Here is a 13,033-nt window from a genome sequence, read left to right on the forward strand (position 1 = left end):
GGGGCTGGAGCAATAACACAGTGGGTACGGCGTTTGCCTTGCACGCGGCTGACCCGGGTTCAATTCCCAGCATTCCACATGGTCCCCTGAACACCGCCAGGAGTAATTCCTGAGTGCAGAACCAGGAGTAACCCCTGTGCATCACCGGGTGTGACCCAAAAAGAAAAAAAAAAATCATTCACCATCTATGATTATGAATACAGAAAAACAGAAAAATTTGAATTAAAATTCACTTCCAGAAAAAATTATCACTAAAACCTGTCACACTTAAACACAATGTCAGCATAAGCACCCACAAGTTAGCAAATATTATCAATCAATGTTAATTTAATCACAGATTTCCAGACTCCAGTATGTGATTTTACTACTTTTTTATTAAAGCTAAAATCGAACTATTTCACAAGCTTAAAACTTCTTTCCACCATTCACAGATGCATCAAATATGAGATTAGTAAGATGCTAATGAAATTTATTCCCTTTGCAAAGAATCATCAAAACATTTATAAATTTCAAACAGTAAATATCACTATTTATAAAGAAATTAAGCTATGTGTGGGGAGAAGTCGAGAAAGTGAAAACTTACTATCTGACCCTCCTTCTTAAAAATGCATCCCAACTCCAATCAGAGACTTTCTCCAGGAGAGAGATAGGACTACGATGACAATTTCATAGAACATGAAAGCACAAAAGGTCAATGACGTATGTGGAATTCAATGGCAATACTCACTTGGGATGGTGAGTTAAGTGTCTGAATTGCAGTATCCTAGAGTCATCTCAAGCAACCTGCAGTTACAAAAAATATAAGTCACTTTTAAAGGGTGGGGAGTTGAGGAAAGGAAAGGAGAACCTATTATAAACTTTCTAGTGACCAACTTGGCTCTACCTACCAACAGTACTAAAACCCAACTCTTTAGTTCTGGGCTTGCAGTTCTAAGAACTTACCAAGGAAACACCCAGTGCTGAAAACATAGATTAACTACTGAAAGAGCAAACTCGGAAAGATGTAACAGAAAAAAAAATGCCCAATAAAAGCAGGACTATTTCACCTGTAGGAAAATAATGGAGCCAGTTAAAAACACAGAATCTAAGAAAACGAACAAACAAAAAAATAAAAACCCCCAAAGAATCTAAAATAGTATATACAGAATGCCATTTCAGGCTTTCTCAGTATCTAAGGTGTGTGCATCGGCAACCAACCACACGGGGTAAGAGACCAATAACAGACCTTCAGTTACGAACACTGATGCTGATAGTTAGCTCTGTTAAACTACATATAGCTTTCTTCTTTGCTTTTATTTTAATTTCTATCACAATTATATATTTCCTTTGAAATAATCCCTAAGAAAATTTATATTCTTCCACTGTGTTCAAAACGAAACTCATTTAGTTTTGATTTCATTCACTTTCTTCATTAATAAAAGCCAAAAAAAGGGGATAAAAAAATCTAAAACAGTGGCTTCTGGGACCCAGGATGGACGTCTCAGTGGCATCCTTGCCGGGCCGAGGCCCTGAGTTCAAATCCCTGTTCATCCGCATGCAGCAGCCATCCAGCAGCACTACGATTTGGAATCTCCAGTGCCATAATTTCTGGCACATCACAACCAAATACTACAATCAAGCGTGTCACCCTCAGTCATTGCAATCAATAAAGGATAGGGAGGCGAACAGGGTGATTTAGGGGCCTGAGAGAGAGAGAGAGAGAGAGAGAGAGAGAGAGAGAGAGAGAGAGAAACCGTACAGTGGGTGGCTCACCTGCCTTGCACACAGCCAACCTGGGTTCAATCCCTGGCACCCCATATGGTCCTTCAAGCACAGCCAGGAGTGATTCTTGAGCACAGACCAGGAATAAGCCCTAAGCACCACTGGACATGGTCCAAAACAGAAGGGAAAAAAATAATAATTTCTTAAACCAACCAAAAAAGAACAAAAACAGGACAGGGAAGTCTTCTAATATATCCTAGGCTAAGGGCATACTTGAACTTGCTGTGGTTGGCTTTAAGGTATCTGTGAAAAACCAAGTATAAAATGAGAAAGAACTTTACAACCTAGCTCCTCCAAAGTAAAGCACTCCGTGTTCCTGGGCAGACAGTACCCAGAGGTTCTTCAGGCAAGTGTGGGCTGGTGTTCTAGAGCCAGCTGAGAGGGTTCGAGGAGGGTCAGGGAAGGAGGGGGTGTCTCAGGAGGTGAAGCACCAGCTGGGCAGGGGAGAAGACCTTCAAAAAGGAAGGATAGGACCAGTGAACAAAAATTAAGAATAACTAAAGAAAGAATCCCCTTACCTTTCTGGTATTTAAAAAGGATTCGGGTGGGGCCAGAGAGAAAGTACGGGGTTAAGGCACTTAGTTGCCTTCTATGCAGCTGCCCCTGGTTCATTTCTAAGCACAGAAATCAAGAGCCATCCCCTATTACTGGAGGATAGGGAGGGGAATTCAGGTAAATCTGAGTTCCTCACAACCCTCTGTCTGGCATGATAACTGGATCCAGACAGGGGAGAGAAAACAAATGGTAAGAAGAGAACCACAGAGAAGAAACTGAGGCAACCGGTGAACTGTTTCAATGAAAAAAAGGGGCCAGAGCAATACTACAGTGGGACAGTGGGTAAAGGATTGGTGTTTGCAAGTGGTCCACCCAGGTGCAATTCCCAATACGGTTCCCAGAGCCAGACCTGACAGAGAGATCCCTGGTAGAGTCACAAACAAGTAGGTGTGGCCCCCAAACTAAAAAGCAAAATGGGATCGGGTGAGGGAACAAACACATTCCCAAGCAGAGGAAAGAGCTCTTCAGAGAAGGCTCTACAGGAGACCAGTGTAAGCAGAGCAGTGACTTTGCAACTTAGTGATATTTTATTAGACAAAAAACAAATTAACATCAATGATGCCAGAAACACATAATGTCTCCCTTTCTCCAAAGTCCATGTTCTTTAAAGGACACTGCCCCAGGGGGCAGGAGAGAGAGTGCTTCAGGAAATAAAGGTCTATTTGTGTACACGTACAGTGACCCCAGCTCCATCTCCATCACTATGATCCCCTGAACAGCACCTGGCATGACCTCTATGCACAGAGCCAGGACTAAATCCTAAGCACTGCTAGGAGTGGCCCCCAAACCAAAGAAAAACAGTAATAATAAAGTATGTCCCATGGCTACTTGTCTAAGTTAAAAACTGGAATCTCTGGCAGGAGAGGGATTCCATATTCCACATACTTACGACTCAGACCACTAGGTTCACCACCTAAACACCAAAACTACCCTCCTTCTCTACTAGAGTTCCCCCGAGGCTACATAAGAGTTTAAGCTTTCCTATGCGGAGACCTGCTCTACATTTATTTTCTCTTGTGTTAAAACAGCAGGAATTCACTTTGGTAGAATTCACTTTAGAGAGCTCCATTTTGAATGTAAGAATTAAGTCAGCATTTCTGAAATATCCTGTAATGTTGGGAGTTATTTGGAAGGCTTCTGGATGAGATGCCAAATATCCAAGTCTTAGAAGAGGTAAAACGATGGTTTTCCACTATCAACATAAAAACCTCCTGGGCCGCCTCAAACACCCAGCTTTCCCCAAGCACTGAGGAGAAACCATCCTCATCACCCACCATAGAGCAAAGCAAAAAAAAAAAAAAAAAAAGAACAAAAATACCAGAAAAGACAAGACACTCGGGCAATTCAGCAGCAAAGAAAGAAGAAAGGAAATTGCCGAGGTCTCAGATAAAGCTCAAACTGAGCTCAGGCTGGGGCCTCTAGAGGACAGGAGCACACTGCAGAACCCAACATCCATCTATCAGAATCCTCCACTTGACCCATCCAGAACCAACCTGGTCCTAACAGAAGGCAAGCCGTCAGGCAGGGATGCCTGCCACTCAGCACACTACAGTAAAGCAGTCCTGTCACTCCCACCTCTCAAATATCTCTCAAAATCAGCTCGTTGGTCCCCATCCCCAAGAACACTGGCTTCTTTGGCCGGCTGAACTCCAAAAGCATCCTGCTCCTATTGTGCCCACTGCCAGGATGGCCGAATGTTACACTGACCTCCCTCGGGCAGTGTCTCTCCCCAAGGAGGCTCCTGACAATAACACTTACACTGCTGCCCACTTTTTTGTTCTAAGAGTTCTGCACTTATTTTGTTAGATCCTCGCATTTTTTGTTTTTTGTTTGTGTGTTTGTTTGTTTTGTGCTGGGACCCAATCCTCACATTTGTAAAATGGAAGAGAAAATTCATAAGCTAGTTAATTTGCCTGGATTCAAACCCACTCAACTTCTAGAGTTCATATACTAATAACAAGCCACTAAGTGCTCTTACTTTCCACCCATTAACTGTTAGGGGTTAGAATAAGAGTCAACTCCATTGAGTGAGAAAATGACTCCACCAAATTTTGTAATTAAGACATGGTCATATAAGCAAAACCCATTTCATTAGACATGATGATAGCAGGAAGCAGATTACAAAGAGTATTGTTGTTCACAGTTTCAACATAAAATGGGCCATGCACCAGGCACCATGCCAAGTACTGGATATATTTTACATTTTTTTATCCTCAAAATATTACTAGGTATTTATGCTCTCACCTTACACAAAAGGAAGCTTAGTCAAAATATATCAAGTACTTTGCACAAGGTTATATACTACAAATGAGCTGGCAGCGATTGATTGACCTGAAAAACATGCCATCAATCAGAATGCCAGGGTTGATAAGTAAGTTTCAAATCAAATGCCAAGATGAACTTTTTTTTTTCCTTTGGAAGGGGGGAGGGAGTTAGGGATTTGGGCCACACAGAGCAGTACTCAGGGTATACTTCTGGCTCTGTATTCAGGAATCACTCCTGGTCGGGCTTGGGGGACCATGTGGGTGCCAGGGATTTAAACCAAGTTGGATGCATGCAAGGCAAGTGCTAACCTGCTGTGCAATCATTCCATCCTTTGGAAGAAAATATTCACATGCCACAGACTAACAGATTTTAAAAAGTACATTTAAGATTCTTTTTTTAAAGTTTAAAATTCCAAAACTTCTTTTCCATCTCTTTAGCAAGGCAACTCCTATCTAAGCACTCTCAATATATTTGGTATAAAGCAGAGGGTATCTTCTACCAGTGGATTCTTGTTTTCTTACTCTAATACAATTCACAGTGCAAAAAAGACTTTTACAGTAACTCAAGTTTAAAGGGACAAGATAATTTACAACAGAAATCAGTTTTAGTTTCTAAATAAGAATTTCTGACAAAATTATACTTGATTAAAGACAAAAAATTAAAAAGAAAGAACATGGGTTCTGGGCCTGAGCAACAGTACAGCAGGGAGGGAATTTGCCTTGCACATGGCCGACCAGGGTTCGATCCCCAGCATCCCAGATGGTGCCCTGAGCACCAGCAGGAGTAATTCCTGAGTGCAGAGCCAGGAGTAACCCCTGAGCATCGCTGGGTGTGACCCAAAAAGCAAAATAAAAATAAAAATCACCTCCATTTAAAAAAAAAAGAACATGGGCTGATTATAATTATGTAAAAGGATTTCTATTAACACTGCTCAGCTTTTAAAGTCACGATAACGCCAACATGGTTCCCTTTTTTTATAGGGGACGGGGGGACGGGGGGGGTGGGAGCAGAGTGCCCTCCCAAGCAGTGCTCAGGAAGCCTGGCAATTCTCTGCCAATCAGGCCAGATGTTCAACATGAGGGACCAAGGATGTGGCACTGCCCTGGCCACCCCTGCAGTGCACAGCGGCCTCTAGAGCTACACCAGTCAATGCTTGGCGTCACCAGTCATGAAGTGACATGGACTGAACCAGAATCGACCAGAGACAGGGCGTGTATCTTAAGTCTTTGCACTCTCGCTAGTCCCCAAGAAATTAAAAATAAATTCACCAGGTTTGTCTTCAAGCCCATGTTCTCTCTGGAACCCACAGCTTCCTTCTTTGTCTCTGGAGAAGCCAGTGTTCACTCTCAAACACACATTTCTCTTTTTCTCTCTCCTATCTTTCTAAATAAATTTCAATAAGAACTATCTTACTTAACCAACAAACAGTAATAAATCAATTCACCAGTCAGAAAAAAGGCAAATATTTCCTCTCCGTTTGTTTGATTGGTGTCCATCCCAAAACCAAATTAAAAGTATCATCATATTGAAATGTAATCATTTGGTTTAACAGAAATCTTAAAAAATCACGACTGCACACAGAATCCAATGACTACTTAAGTCTCAGCATGAAATCATATGAAACACCAAATTCAGTGTAAAGACCTAACAGGTCCTTTTTGTTGCTGTTCTCTTTTTTCCCAGAGCCAGCCTCACCCATGTGAAGTATGTTCATCACATCCTGACCCAAGCCAGTTTTTTGGGCTGGCCACAAACACCCAATGGTAAATGACAGTACTGTACAGACTATCATCACTGAAGGCTGATGTGTACTGCCCAAGTCCTACGTAGGTATGTAATTATGAATCTCTTGTCAAATTCTTTGGTTCGGATCGGAAAAAAGATAATACAAATACTTCTATGCTTCTCAAAATAAATCTAGATTCAATTTGATGAAAACCTTCTTTCCTCCATTCCTTTTTTCCTTCTTTTTCTGGGGAAGAGAGGGGGAGGGGGAGGGCACACCCAGAAATATTCAGGAGCTATTTCTGACTCCGGAACTAGATGTGATGCCAGGGATTCACCCAGTCGATGCTGCCCCAAGAAAGGCGAGTGCTTTACCTGGACTACCTCTCCTGCCCCATGAGAATTCTGAACTGTAAGGTCCTCCTACATGGCAAGGTTATTCTGCAGCATATCAAGGTAGCACTGTAGCACTGTCCTCCCGTTGTTCACAGATTTTCTCAAGTGGGCACCAGTAATGTAAGCCAGGTTGGCCGTGTGCAAGACAAACGCCCTACCCGCTGTGCTGCCGCTCCGGCCCATATCAATACCAGCAAAAACTCCCTACAGCACTGCCTCCCTGTCAAGTTCTGTCCTTTAAGACCACTCTTTCTCAGATGCTTATCTAGAAGATGGGGAAAGAGTGAGAAATGCGTCAGGAAGGTACAGTTCTGTGCTGGTTTAAAGGCGGCGGCTTTAAGTCAGTGCTGTCCCGAAACTGTCAGGCGTTTCAGAGCAAGAAATGACAATGGGAAGTGCCTGATGGAATGACAATACTGGGTAAAAGAAAGAAACATCATCTCTGTGATGTGACTGGAGGTCACTTTTGAACACTCAGGAGATGGCTAAAGAGCTGTCACTTGGCTGAAGCCAGAGCGGCTGAGAGGACTCCAAAGCTGCACTCCTGCAATCCTGAATACAGGCAAGATGACAAGCAGACGCCTGGGTGAATTAATACCTGAGAGAAATTACAATCACATTTTTTCACGGTCGCTAAAAAAAAAAAAATTTTTGAAAAAAACAAAGTAAGTGCCACTTGAGGTCACTGGCTGTTTACAAGAACAAGACAAGCTCATTAAATGAAAACAATCCTTTAGTTCTCAAATATCACCAGAACCCAGACTGGACAGGATATGGCTTTCTGTCTTAGAAAAGCATTTAATCATTAACCAGTCTTCCAGCCACATGGCCAAGACTCGAGGTTTCGGTATCATCTTCCAACGTGGTCTTAGCTTTTTTTTTTTTTTTTTTTTTTTTTTTTTTTTTGCTTTTTGGGTCACACCCGGCTTTGTACAGGGGTTACTCCTGGTGGTGCTCAGGGGTACCATAAGGGATGCTGGGAATCGAAACCCCGTCTGCCGCATGCAAGGCAAATGCCCTAGCCTCTGTGTTTTCGCACCAGCCCGGGTCTTAGCTCTTTCTCTTTTTTCTTTTTTTTTAATTTCAGTTCACCTGATCCACCACTCACACGCAATTTCCTTCTGATCCATAACAAAATCCCTCAAGTTTGGTCCCTTCATGTGGCAATGACACACTGCCACATTTACAGACGATTGGTTTCTCAACAGCTTTAAATTCCACGGAGTAGCCCCCAGCACCATGGGGTCCGGCCCCGAAAGCAACATTCAAGTGAGCCTGCGGACATAAACTAGACTTGCAGGCAGCTCCCTCCTTCCCTGCAGCCGCTCGCTGCAGCCCGCACCCAAACCACAGAACGCAAAGCGAGCGAGCGAGCTCAAATCGGATGCGCTCCGCCAACGAACGAACGAACTCCCTGGCTGCATGCAGTGCCGGGTCGCCGGCAGGTCGGCCTCGATCCCGATCCAGGCCACGGGAATTCTCCCCCCCCCCTCCCACCTTCACTCACGAGTCAGCAGACACCGGGGGGGCGACGCAGGCGAGAATGAAGCCCATCTGCGCTGCGCCGACTTCAGACCCCCCTGAAGGAGGCCGGGGCCGGGAAGCGCCGACCCCTCACGCACCCACAGAACCTTCGTCTATTGACAGAACGCGAGGGAGCGTGGGGGGGGGGGACAGGCGGGTCAGCCTAAGTTCCACGGGGGGGGGGGGGAGAGAAGCCGAGCTCAGGGGCTCTCCGCGAGGGGCGGCCAATCTGCCCGACTCCCACCCGCTCCCGACTCCGGGAGGACCCCCCCCCCCGCCCTCCTAAACACCGGTCCCTCGTATGATGCCGTTGGACCGCATCCAGGGCCGCGGCGACCCGGCTCTTCCCGCCCCTCCCTCAGTCGAGAGACCCGGAAACACGTGCCTCGTGTTTGTTTCACTAAGATGCCCGCGGCGGCGGCGGCGGCGGCGGCGACAACAACAAGCCCACCCGGGCTCGCCACCTCCTCGGGTATAATTGGGCCCCCCCCCACCCCGCCGCCCCGTCAGAAACGGCACGTTAACAACCCCCTCCCCCGCCCCGTTTTGCGAAGCTACACTCCGGAGCCCTGCCGCGGGGACGCCCCGGCATGCGAGGGGCACACGCCGGGGCCGGGGGACCGGGCTGGGCACCCCCGCGCCCCGAGCCCTCCCCACCTCCCCGCCCCGGCCCGCTCACCCCGCTCCGGCGGCGGCGCTGCTCCCACGGCCGCTCCGCGCTCAGCCGGGGCCGCCCGGCACCATCCTCCCCACCCCCCGTCCGGCTCCGCGGGGACCGCCGCGAGGACCTGGGGCCCGGCCGGCGCGCGCCGCGGAGACCAGGGCCACGCTCGGGTCAGGCGGCCGCGCGTTTCCGGGTGAGAAGCCCCGCAGCGACGCCGCCGCCGCCGCGACCTCCGACACCGGCGTCCGACGGCGGCGCGGCCGGGACAAGACGCCTCAGAGGCGGCCGCCGCGCGCGCCGCGGCCACGCCCCCCCGGGCCGGTCACGTGGGACCCGCGCGCGGCGGCGGCGGCGGCGGCGACGTGGCGGGGTGCGTGCGGACGAGGCTGCGGGGAGCTACGTCGGTGTGTCTGGGGTGTGATGCGGGAGGCTGCCGAGCCCCGGGGGTGTGGCGCGGCGGCGGGTTCCCCCCCCCCCGCCTGTTGAGGTCCTGGGTTCTAGTCCCAGCGAGCCACACGCCCACACAGACGCACGTTGTTGCTACAGATTCGCGAATTGTGTTTGTTCTGTTTTAATGCATCATGTACCCGTGTTGTTTTGTAGCCACTGAATAATTACGGATGTTCAAGACACTGATTCCTCGCGGAATTAGGAAGGTGGCAACTAAAGCTAACGGTTGCAAAGATCATAAAATAGGTTAAAGCTAGGAGCTGTTCATGTCACTCTTTTTTTTTTTTTTTGTCCTTTTTGGGTCACACCCAGCGATGCGCAGGGGCTACTCCTGGCTCTGCACTCAGGAATTACTCCTGGCGGTGCTTGAGGGACCATATGGGATGCCGGAGATTGAATTCGGGTCGGCCGGGTGCAAGGCAAACGCCCTACCCACTGTACTATTGCCCTGTTAATGTCACTCTTGAGGCATGAAGGAAAAATATTGCAGAACCCAAACAAAGGTGGGTTTTTTTTTAATTCCTTCTTTATAGAGCATCACGCATCAGGTATGACTTGGGGGCCTGCATGATCTCGGCACCTCTGTGCATGGTAGGCTTGAGTGCTACCACTTAAACAATCTCTGTTCTGCAGCCCCCCCCCCCCCCCCCACCTCCTATCTATCTTCATTCCTTTCTCTTTCAGTACCGAGGGAGCCAAGCATACGGCCTCACACCCAAGCATTATTTTGAAAAAGAATCAGTGGCACCCCCTGTACACACACACTCCACCACCACCACCACCACTATCATCACCATCACCACCACCACTAGATGTGGTCCTAGTGGTCCCCAAGTACAACAGTGCGGAGCATGCATGTCCAAGAATGGACCCAATTTTTAAAAATCAATAGCTTTCAAATGGATCTCAAGAGAAATTGCTTAACTTTCCGTAGAATGTTAATTAGCACTGTCCTCCAATTGTTCATCGATGTGTTCCAGCGGGCACCAGTAACATCTCCATCGTGAGACTTTTTGTTACTGTTTTTGGCATATCGAATATGCCACAGGGAGCTTGCCAGACTCTGCCATGCGGGCAGAATACTCTCAGTAGCTTGCCAGGCTCTCCGAGAGGGACAGAGGAATCGAAGCCAGGTCAGCAGTATGCAAGGCAAACGCCCTATCCACTGTGCTATAGCTCCAACCCAGAATGTTAATTACAAAGATAAAAATACTATTTTCAAGATTACACCTTCAATCTAAAAGTTGTTAAAGCAGGCCATATTACGGGTTGAGCATGCCCAGGTCAGCAAGTGGTCAAGGTTAATTTAAATGCGTAGTTACAGTTTGGTTGAGTATGAATTAAACCTGAATTTGGATTCAGAACAGTATGGTGGGTTCATCATGAGGATAAATCAAAAAATAAGTTTTGGCAGAGAGATAGCTCAATATCTTGGAACACATACTTTATAGGCAGAAAGCTGGGTTCAGTCCTCAGCGTGGCCTGGTCGCCTGAGCACCACCAGGTACCACCAAGTACAAGGCAACAGATCTTGATCCAGTGATCTCCTGGGCCTCGGGCACACCTAGTGGTACTCCGGACTGTCCAAGATACACCTGGCATCAGGTGGTGTCAGGAGTGAAATCAAAGTCAGGTGCGTGTGATCCCTGGATTATCTGTCTCCCCAACCCAGCTTAGCTCTGAAAGAACCCTGGAAGTTGTTTTTTTTTTATTCATTTTGATATCTTTGTAACTAGCACAGCAGGTAGGGCGTTTGCCTTGCATGCAGCCAACATGGCCGACCCGAGTTCGATTCCTCCGCCCCTCTCGGAGAGCCCGGCAAGCTACCGAGAGTATCTCGCCCGCACGGCAGAGCCTGGCAAGCTACCCGTGACGTATTTGATATGCCAAACACAGTAGCAAGTGTCACAGTGGAGACGTTACTGGGCCCACAAGAGCAAATCAATGAACAACAGGAGGACGGTGACAATGACAGTGTAACTTTAATGAAATGAAGTACTGTTTCGTAATAAACTAAGTAAATGTTTTGTATTCTTTTATTTTTTTTATTTTTTTAGGGGGCTCCCTGGCAGTGCTGTTGACCACTAGGGCATATGTACCTGGCAGTGCTCCAGAGGTCATGAGAGACAGAACAGTGTCTATGCTTGTTGTGCTTGCCTTGCATGCAGCTCACCTGGGTTCTATCCCAGACACTCTTCTGTTTTTTTTTTTATTGGGGGGTGATCACACCCAGCAATGCTCAGGGGTTACTCCTGGCTCTGCACTCAGTAATTACCCCTGACAGTGCTCAGGGACCATGTGGGATGCCAGGGATCAAATTTAGGTCAGCCACATGGAAAGCAAACGCCCTACTGCTGCACTATGGCTCCAGCTTAATCCCAGGCACTCTTATGGTCTCCAAGACCCATCAGGAGAGATCTCTGAGTAGCACTGTCCTCCCGTTGTTCATCGATTTGCTCGAGCAAGCACCAGTAACATCTCCATCATGAGACTTGTTACTGTTTTTGGTATATTGAATACACCATGGGGAACTTGCCAGGCTCTGCCATGTGGGAGGGATACTCTCAGTAGCTGGCCGGGCTCTCCAAGATGAACAAAGGAATCGAAGTCGGGTCAGCCGCGTGCAAGGCAAATGCCGTACTCACTGTGCTATATCACTCCAGCCTCTCTGAGTGCAGAGCCAAAAGTAAGCCCTGAGTGCGGCCCAAAGGTTTTTGGGTGTTTTGGCTAAGTTGGACCAGGAGACAGATAGATAATCCAGGGATCACATGCACCTGACTTTGATTTAACTCCTGACACCACCTGACGCCAGGTGTATCTTGGACGGCCCAGAGCACAATTAGGTGTGGTCCTGAGGCCCAGAACACCAGCTGGGTACGGCCCCAAAGATTTTAAAAATGTAATTCCTTGTTCAGTAATGGATGACTTCTCATTTATAAAGACATTTAATAGAAAATCTAAAATTAAAATAAGACACTTCTTTCTTCTGGGGCCAGAGAGACAGTACAGAGGTTAAGGCACTCGCCTTGCAAGTAGTGAACCCCAGTTTAATCCCCAGCACCACGTATGGTCCAGTCAGTAATGCCAAGGAGTTGTCCCTAAGCACAGAGCCAAGAGTAAGTCCTGAGCACAGTCAGGTGTACCCCTGCCCCACAACGTGAGAAAATAATTGTGATAATTTTAAATATTTGAATGCTTTTGTTCAGATACTTTTATGACCAAAGATAGGTATAAGTTTGTGAAATTGAGAATAAAAACTATATATATATATATATATATTTTTTATGGGGAAGCTGGACTCTAAAACTCATAAGATATTGGGGGTGGAGGGAGTGATAGTACAGCAGGTAAGGCACTTACCTTGCACGTGTTCAACCTGGGTTCAATCCCCAACACCCCAATCAGGCCAGGAGTGATCTTTTAGTGCAGAGCCAGGATTATGCCTGGAAAAATCTTGTGTGTGACCCCAAAACAAACCAACAAAAAAAAGTACAGTTTTCTAGATGTAACAAAATGGGCTATTGCAAATGAAAATAATTTTAATGAAGTTTTGTGAAACATTTTACTTATTGGGGGGGGGTCATACCGGGCAATGCACAGGGGTGACTCCTGGCTCTGCACTCAGGAATTACTCCTGGCGGTGCTCAGGGGACCATATGGGATGCTGGGAATCAAACCCGGGTCGGCCGCGTG

General features: G+C 47.1%; 1 protein-coding gene across 2 annotated transcripts in view; it reads right to left on the bottom strand.

Moving 5' to 3' along the window:
* Window positions 1-9,166, bottom strand: part of TMEM248 (transmembrane protein 248) — a 35,053-nt gene extending 25,887 nt beyond the window's left edge. Inside the window, exons 1-2 of one of the 2 annotated variants that reach the window (XM_056137691.1) lie at window positions 8,906-9,166; window positions 728-783 (exon numbers count right to left, since the gene is read on the bottom strand). The gene's annotated coding sequence lies outside the window, so the exon portion shown is untranslated. The remainder of the gene's footprint in view (window positions 1-727; window positions 784-8,905) is intronic. The other variant, XM_056137692.1, reaches the window with a different exon arrangement.
* Between the last annotated feature and the right edge of the window lie 3,867 nt (window positions 9,167-13,033).

This window comes from Sorex fumeus, unplaced genomic scaffold, assembly GCF_029834395.1.
Source record: "Sorex fumeus unplaced genomic scaffold, SorFum_2.1 ptg000126l, whole genome shotgun sequence".
NCBI lineage: Eukaryota > Metazoa > Chordata > Mammalia > Eulipotyphla > Soricidae > Sorex > Sorex fumeus.